The sequence below is a fragment of the Lactuca serriola genome, chromosome 8 (assembly GCF_051521515.1).
Source record: "Lactuca serriola cultivar US96UC23 chromosome 8, Lser_US96UC23_V15, whole genome shotgun sequence".
Lineage (NCBI taxonomy): Eukaryota > Viridiplantae > Streptophyta > Magnoliopsida > Asterales > Asteraceae > Lactuca > Lactuca serriola.
In genome coordinates, this window is record NC_136415.1 from 147,088,372 (window position 1) to 147,096,605 (window position 8,234).

Genomic DNA, 8,234 nt, shown 5'->3' on the forward strand with positions numbered 1-8,234 from the left:
GTTGACCTGAGAATACAAGTTATTTTGAAAGAGTTTATCAGCATTAAGCTGGTGAGTTCATAAGTATTTTAGTGTCGGTGTTTGTTATCAAAACGTTTAAACATGGTTTTAAGTATGAGTTTGTAAAAGGTATGTAAATGTTTGTAAGTGTTTGAATCTCCAAGAAAAACCTATATTTTCTATTAAAGTAGCCTTCTACCAAGGCTTAACTGTTTCGCGTATTGTTTGTTGTAAAAGTGTGTAATTTCCCAAGTGTAACTATCATTAACAAAATATAGTTTGTACATTAATGTTTAAGTGAAATCATCACTAAATGTATATAAAGGGTAAATTACTATAGTACTGTAGTGTTGTATTATAGGAACTACTGCTATACTAACTACCTTAAACTGGATTTATATTAAGGTATCATGTGATTAATTGTACCATACTATCGACTGGATAAACAACGACAAATGTATGTCGTAAAAAGAAATGACGTTTAGCACCCGCAGACCTGCAGGTCCGGCTATAGCTAGCAGCAAGGTGTAGGATAGTCAATCCAGTATAGATCTATACGTAAACTCACGCTCTCCCTCCAAGAGACTCTGGCTACAACTCGGGCCATTACATTTAAGGCATGCTCCGATACAGTGGATCACAATTCTGTCAATGTATGTATGTATATGTAATGTATTGATACTCGTTCTAGTATCGTTGTATATGTTCTCTTTCTAGTATAATTGTATATGTCCTCTTTCTAGTATAGTTGTATATGTTCTCTTTGTATTATAGTTGTATATGTTCTCCTTCTAGTATAGTTGTATATGTTCTCTTTCTAGTATAGTTATATATGTTCTCTTTCTAGTATAGTTGTATATGTTCTCTTTCTAGTATAGTTGTATATGTTCTCTTTCTAGTACAGTTGTATATGTTCTCTTTCTAGTATAGTTGTATATGTTCTCATAGTAATAAGTATTGACTCATGAATGAACTGACTCATTGAACTAGTAATAGTATAAGTATGATCATGTGTTACCCCGATGGTAACTCACTAATGATGTAACTAGTATATGTAAGCATGGAAGAACTTTTATGACTATATATGTACACATGATATATAATCAATATTGAAACGACCTTCGGACGACTACCCGATAATCCACCAGACCACATCCAAATCGAGGAAAAGGAAATAGGGCGGACGGTCTTCCTAAGCCTTTTAAACATTGCTTATATAACTATACATATACGGGCATGCAATTTATAATAAGTGAAACAAAGATTAAGTAAAAGCGTTTAATAAGTAAAAGAGTTTGTAAAGCAGTTTGAAGTAAAACAGTTTGATAAACAGTTTGAATAGTAATTAAAATCAGTGGTTTTGTAGTTATTAATCACATGTGATTGATGTAATAACTGTAAGTATTCAACTTTGTATCCCCCCCTATTAAAGCATTTAAAACATTTAAAAGTATTTCAAAGGTTAGTTGAAGGGGTATGAACTCACTTGTGGTGAGTGGATTGGGTTGAAGTGTCGGTTACGGTGCTAGGTGACAAATGAAGACTTGTACACACGCATGAGCCTAGTTATCATATAATGAACATATATATATATATATATATATATATATATATATATATATATATATATATATATAACTAATTAGCCAAATTATAACTAATAAATTAAGTTGGGACACCCTAGAACGTGAAAACACTTTGTTTCAAGTGTTAAAGATCACAAGGATTGCATCCGAGTGTTGGTAGGGCAAAACTAGTGTGTTTGGGGTCCAAGGGTAAACTCCCTTGGAGTTTACGGTTTTGATGGATAAGACCTAGGGAGTTTATGGCAGTAAACTCTAGTCTTAAGGTCCATGTGTTGTTTTGAGGTTTAGCAAGCCATTGAAGCATTTCTACTAAGCGGTTTGGCCTTTGGAAGGGACTAGGGTATCAAAACACCTCATTTGAGGAGTTTACGGCCTAAGTGAATTTTCCTTTGCGTTCATAACCCATATGGAAGAGTGTAGATCCATGTTTTTAAGTCCCTAACACAATTGGGTAAGTGTATGTGCTAGTTTCTAAGCCTAAGGAAGGAAATTAACCCATTTAAACACCTTTTAGGGTGTTTACGGTTTTGGGAGATCCTTATACCGTAAACACGTATAAATGTTAGTGTTTGGTGTTTTTCAAGGCTTGAACACATCAATGGAAGGTTTAAACATGTTAAGGTAAGTCCTAAACATCAAACTAGGGTCAAACATGGGACTTAGGTTCATTTTGGGGGACTTTATGGTGTTTACGGCCCAAGAACATACTTGGAGCATAAACACCTCCAACCTTGTGTTCTTGACACATTTTCTTGGTATTCAAATGCAATACTAAGTTAAAATCACTCAAGGATGGAAGCACTTACTATTAGAAGGCTTGTTTTGAGCTAAAGAGGCCAAGAACACTTAGTGTGTGTTCTTGGTGTTTTGGAAATCTAATCAAAATACAAATATGAATGGATGATTAGATGTATAAACACTAGATTAAGTGTTTTACTAACTTAACAAGGTTAGAACACTTACAAAATTGAAGATTTGGAATTAAATCTTAGATGATATTTGAGAGAAAACTTGTAGTTTACTCTTTTGACTATTTGGGGAGTAAACACAATGACTAGTTTCTTGGGGAGTAAACTCATACATAGGCATGAGTTTACGGTTTTTGGGTGATTCCTAAACCCAAAAAATAAAAGTTTAGTCGGGTGATTCTAATACGCGAAGTGTTTGCGGTTTTCAAAATAAAAACCCGAGACGACACTTTCTATCACCCGTTCGTTTAAAAATAATAATAAAATATTCAAACGAACTTTATATTTCTTAAAAATAAGAAATAATTACATTAACTTATGATACGAAGTGGTTGACTTTAGGGTTTGACCGCATGGAAAATTTCGGGTTGTCACAGATATTTTGTAGGATCATGAAAAAGGAAGGAAGCTTATAAGTAAGAGCATGTTGAATTTGATTGCGCAAAGATGGATTTCGATCGCATGGTTCGAAGATCAGATTTTTGAGCTGCTGCATAGGAGTTATGATAGATTGCTTAAAAATATGTAGTAACATAGTTTTCATTTGTATTTGCATTGTAAGGACAAGTTTTCCGCAAATTTTTATAAATAAAGAAAAGTTTTAATTTTATTTTAAGTTTCCTTACAATGAAATTTGTGAAAATTGTTGCTTATATGTTTCCATAGATAGCAATATGGTTTTGATTCTTTCGTTTGTGGTACTGTCATAATTTACCAAATAAGGAAAGATTCTCTTCACCCAAGTTTCAGTTGGATAGAAACTTGGAATCATGCAACTTGCATTGTGTGATGAATGAGAACTTCATCTTTGGGAAATTAAGACTAATTCCTTGTTCACATGTATATGTGAGTCAAGTGAAGGACTATGGGATCGAGTACACTTCGTTGTGCATTGGTCAGGTCCAACACAAAGAACGATAAAATTATTCGTTATGATTTACTAAAGTTCAGTAAATATGGTTATACTTACAAGATTAAGTATAATTCTAAATCGTTGAAATATTTCAATGTGTAGAAGAACGAATAAGAAGAATCAAATTAGGTAGAAAGTTAAAAGTTTCTCCATTCTAAAAAGATGGGAGAGTACTTTAGTATCATGTTATATGATCATCTTAATGATTATGAAAAATCATATCAAAATTGATCCTCTAAGGTCATCTTAGTGCATTTCTTAGCTATGAAGAGGAATCGTGAATTGTTGAAATGGTTAAATCAAAAAGATGAGTCATACTTCGTTCCAAAACTCAAGTCATAGATTCATACTCCAAGTTTTTTCCTTGAGTGACATAATATTAAGAAGGTTTATAACAATTGTCAGATGTAGAGTAAAATGTTTCTTACTCTTGTACATTTGGAATTGGTAAGTTGTGATGTCTTGGTAAGGACAAAGACCAACTAAGACCAATTCTGCGAAGTGTTTATCTTGATAAGAATCCACACTAACTCTTGAATATTTGTTTGTCAAGGAATGGTTCATGACAAGAGAATCTTATATGTCAAGAGGTTAGTGGGAGTCTTAATGATCTTGACAAGTGTCAAGAACTAATCAAGAGTAAACCTATTATTCATCACTAGCACACGACTTGAGGCTATAACCTATCGTGCTGACATATTCTTATTTCTGTGCTCATTCTAGTTAAAAGTTGACGATACATGTGAGTTTTATGAGTTCTCAGTTGTTTGCATTAAGCAAAGCACTTGGATCAATTAAAGTTTCATTGATCAGTATGGGTGAGCAGCTTAACAACTTGGAAGACATGGTAGGCCCTTGTGCTACCAAGTGGCAAGAAATTAAGATTGAACAAGTTCAACCCATATGAGTTTGGATTTGTCACTAACCTTGTCTTATGATTATGGTTTGACAAATTCACATGGATAGGAACACATACACCATAAAATCTAAGTGTCATAAGGTTTCTCTCCAATTCTTGAAAATAATCGTGAGGAAACGTTTTCACTAAGTAGATTTAAATAGTTAGCAATTGTGACATTTGCATTCTCAAATTTGATTATGATTATGGCATCCCTCTTCATAGTTTGAATTATGAGAAATGATAAAGGTCTAAACATTTGAGACTTATTGTAGTAAGTTCTAAAAAAATTTAAACACACATGTGAGCTATCTAAGGAAAGGTGTATGAGTTTGAGAAGCCTAGATAAAGTCTTATCAAAGCATCTCATATCAGAAATTTGAACTTTGGAAAGGAAGTCAATAAGTATTGATTTCTAGAAGTCTGGCTAATTTATGAATACATGTCAAAGCTAGTGGGAGCATAAGTGTTATGCTAGTAAGATAATAATTATTATGCTAGTGGGAGCATAATTATTTTTGACATTGTTGCAAGTTAGCAATGTTAATTATAGAAAAACAAAAGGTTTCAAATCGCAAAGTTTCAGGTTTGAAGAATTGTTTTGTTATAATTAAGGGAGAGGAAATTATAGTTCATTTCAAATCTAAAATCTTAGATTGAGAATTTTTAATCAAATTTAGTCAAGGATATATATGAATGCTATGTTGGAATGGTTCAACATAAGGAAATTCAATATATATGGAAATGACTATTGCGTTATCAAATTCGATTATGATTACGACATCCCTATTCATAGTTCGAATTGTGAGAACATGGCAAATAGAAATATTATAGCAAAAAACTGGTCAAGTATCATGTCTTTATGAATCGTGTCCCATATGCTTCAGGTATACGATCGATTGCATATGCTATAATATTCTAGTGTTCTAATTTTCCAAATGCGTATGGCATTAAGATGGAAAAAGGAATAGAAGCGGATATGACTAAAGTGGTTAAACAACTGTTAAAGACTATCTAAGGTTCACCAATGATTGGTCGCTTAAGGACAGTTGGAAGTATAGTAATGGATGGACCATATTGACATTATTATGATTAGACGTGATTTTGTTAGTAATGAGTTGTCATATGGCTAATATGGAAGGGATTTCCATATTGGGAGTTGGATATTAGGAATCTATGGGTAAGTTAGAAACTTTTATGTAAGAAGGATGTTCAAAGGAATGTACTTTGAATGTGAGACTTCATTTCCTTGGAATTGTCTTGTAACAATTTCCAGTGGAAAGTTTCGTAATATCGTTGGTCAAGTCTTTGTGACTCTTGGTACCTAGACATTACAAAACAATATTGCATAATAGTGTAGAATCTAACACATTCTAGCAGTGACAAGAATTTGAAATTCTTACACTTACAATAACGATTTGGATTTGTGAAATGAGCATCATTGGAAATATTTTCAATTGCTCTATTTCACAAAATAAAAGACCATAGAAAACATAGTGTGCATGCTTGGAGCATGGGACAACCATTGTTTTAATTCAAGTATCAAGTTGATTAATCGAAACATTATATAATGAATAATGTGTAATCAATATGGTGATTAAATAAAAAGTGTTTTATTTATATTCATAAGTTCTAAGACCATATTGGATTCGATTATTCTTGTGTTTCACTTTGCATGTTTTGACTTTCCAAATAACTAGGTTATTCAAACCATCCACAATCGATCATACTTTGGAAGTATGTATTGAGGCAAGAATGTCATGAATCTGATTATAGATTGTCTAGGTGTTTTAGACATAGTACAAGATTGCTGCAATATTCATGAGTACTCTTGGAATAAGATTCGAGTATTGGATTAAACCCACGCTCATCTGAATGACTTCATGGATTTTATCATGAGTGATTGGTGAGACGATAATATCTTATATTCTTGAAATGGAGACATGTAATTTGTATTTACAAGTCGTTTGCACATTGACATATGTAAACGCACCAGTAGGTTGGTGTTATAAAACATATTGTTGTGTGTAATTTGATGAGTAAGTTCAAGCAAGCATATGAGTCAAAGTTTATCTGTTCCTTTTACTCTTAGAAGAATAAAAGAGATATTTGTGGGCCCCTCGATGATTTAGTCATGACACCCCAAAGTGCTTGGCCAAGCCTGGACTGATTTGATTTATTCAATCAGTCGGTCGTCATCAATCGGAAATCAGGAAACAACAGATGGATAAAGAGACTAATTATAATCCATGTCTCACGTCCATATTATGTCTAGAATGGAGGAATATATGACCCCTTATCTAATGGACGCGTCATTGACTAGGTCAGAGTTTGACAACGACTTTTAAGAGCTACGATTGCTAGTCAGGTTGTGGAGTCATACTTGCAATAATACTTATAAGACTTATCCAAGTGGGAGACTGTTGGATTAGGTGTCTAAGCCCATAACTATAATTGGTATGTACTTGACCCGAGAGTAGCATGGTCCATTTGGGTTGCATATCACCACGATACTTTGATAGGTTGGACTTTTGAGAAGAGGTTATTTACGATTTATTAATATATTATAAGTTCTAATATATTCATATGAAATCATATGATTTAATTAGTATTAATCAAGAATTAATTTGGAATTAATTTAGTGATAAAAAGGCTAATTAAATTAATGGGGACTAATTATGTAAATTAGTAATATATATATATATATATATATATATATATATATATATATATATATATATATATATGGTTTGGGCTTCTGATACATCATGGACTAAGCTTATGGATGAATCCATTAAGTGTTAGCCAACTTTATTCATGGATCATAGATAATAAGCCCTAGAGTATGGATTAGGGGTTACCCACGACTCTTGTATTCCTAACATATATATACTTGACCTCATAGCTAAAATTGACAACTCTAATGTACTATGAGTTCATATGAGCCGATTTGTATGCATGAAACCATCTCAAATGTCATCCTTTATCTAAGGTGTGTTGTGAACCATTTGAGGTGTCACCCTCGGGACACTAAGTTCTTAAAGGACAAATACAACAAGTTCTACAAGCTAAATAAAGAGGTAAACTCCTAACTAGTATTTTATGTTGTTTATGTCAACTGCTTGCTAGTTGTAGGCTTAATGCTTTGGAAACAATATTGCATGTATAATTAGAGAAAACATAAATCCAAAGCATTTAGGGTTGTATGTGTACCATAGGATGTTGTAGTATACTAAAAACTAACAAAAAGGTGGGAACTTTATGTGTCTAAGTAAAATTAGGGGTTTAGATATAAGGTTGTAAGCTTTAGTTGGATGTATGGATGGCATAAGGACAATGTTCTAGGTCCCAAGGAATTAGGGTTTGAGCTAAACCCTTTAAGAAGAGGTATTAATGGGTAAAGTAAGAAACTTTACCCTTATAAGGGCATTATAAGGGTTTTTTCTGAAGTGTGAAGCTTGGATCTGAAGTGTAGGGGCTTAATCCATTAAGATAGTCCAAACAGACAGGGAAACTCGGCGAGTCCAGAAAGGGACTCGACGAGTTGAGTCGGGTTGTCCCGAATCTATGTCAAATAGAACTCGACGAGTATGAAGGGACTCGACGAGTTGACTCGGTTGATCATGATTCTGAGTAGTATAGGAACTCATCGAGTTAACTTGATGAGTTGAGTCGACTGGGAGTTGACCTTGAATTTGACTTGACCAGGACGTTGACTTTGACTAAGGGTAAAATGGTCATTTTACCCTAAGAAGGATTATCAGATTTTGATTAAGTATTACTTTGAAATTGATAGCCGGGGAGTCGTTGGAGCAGCCATCAGAGATTCCTCACATGAGATTTCACAGCTATCATACGAGGTTAGTTTC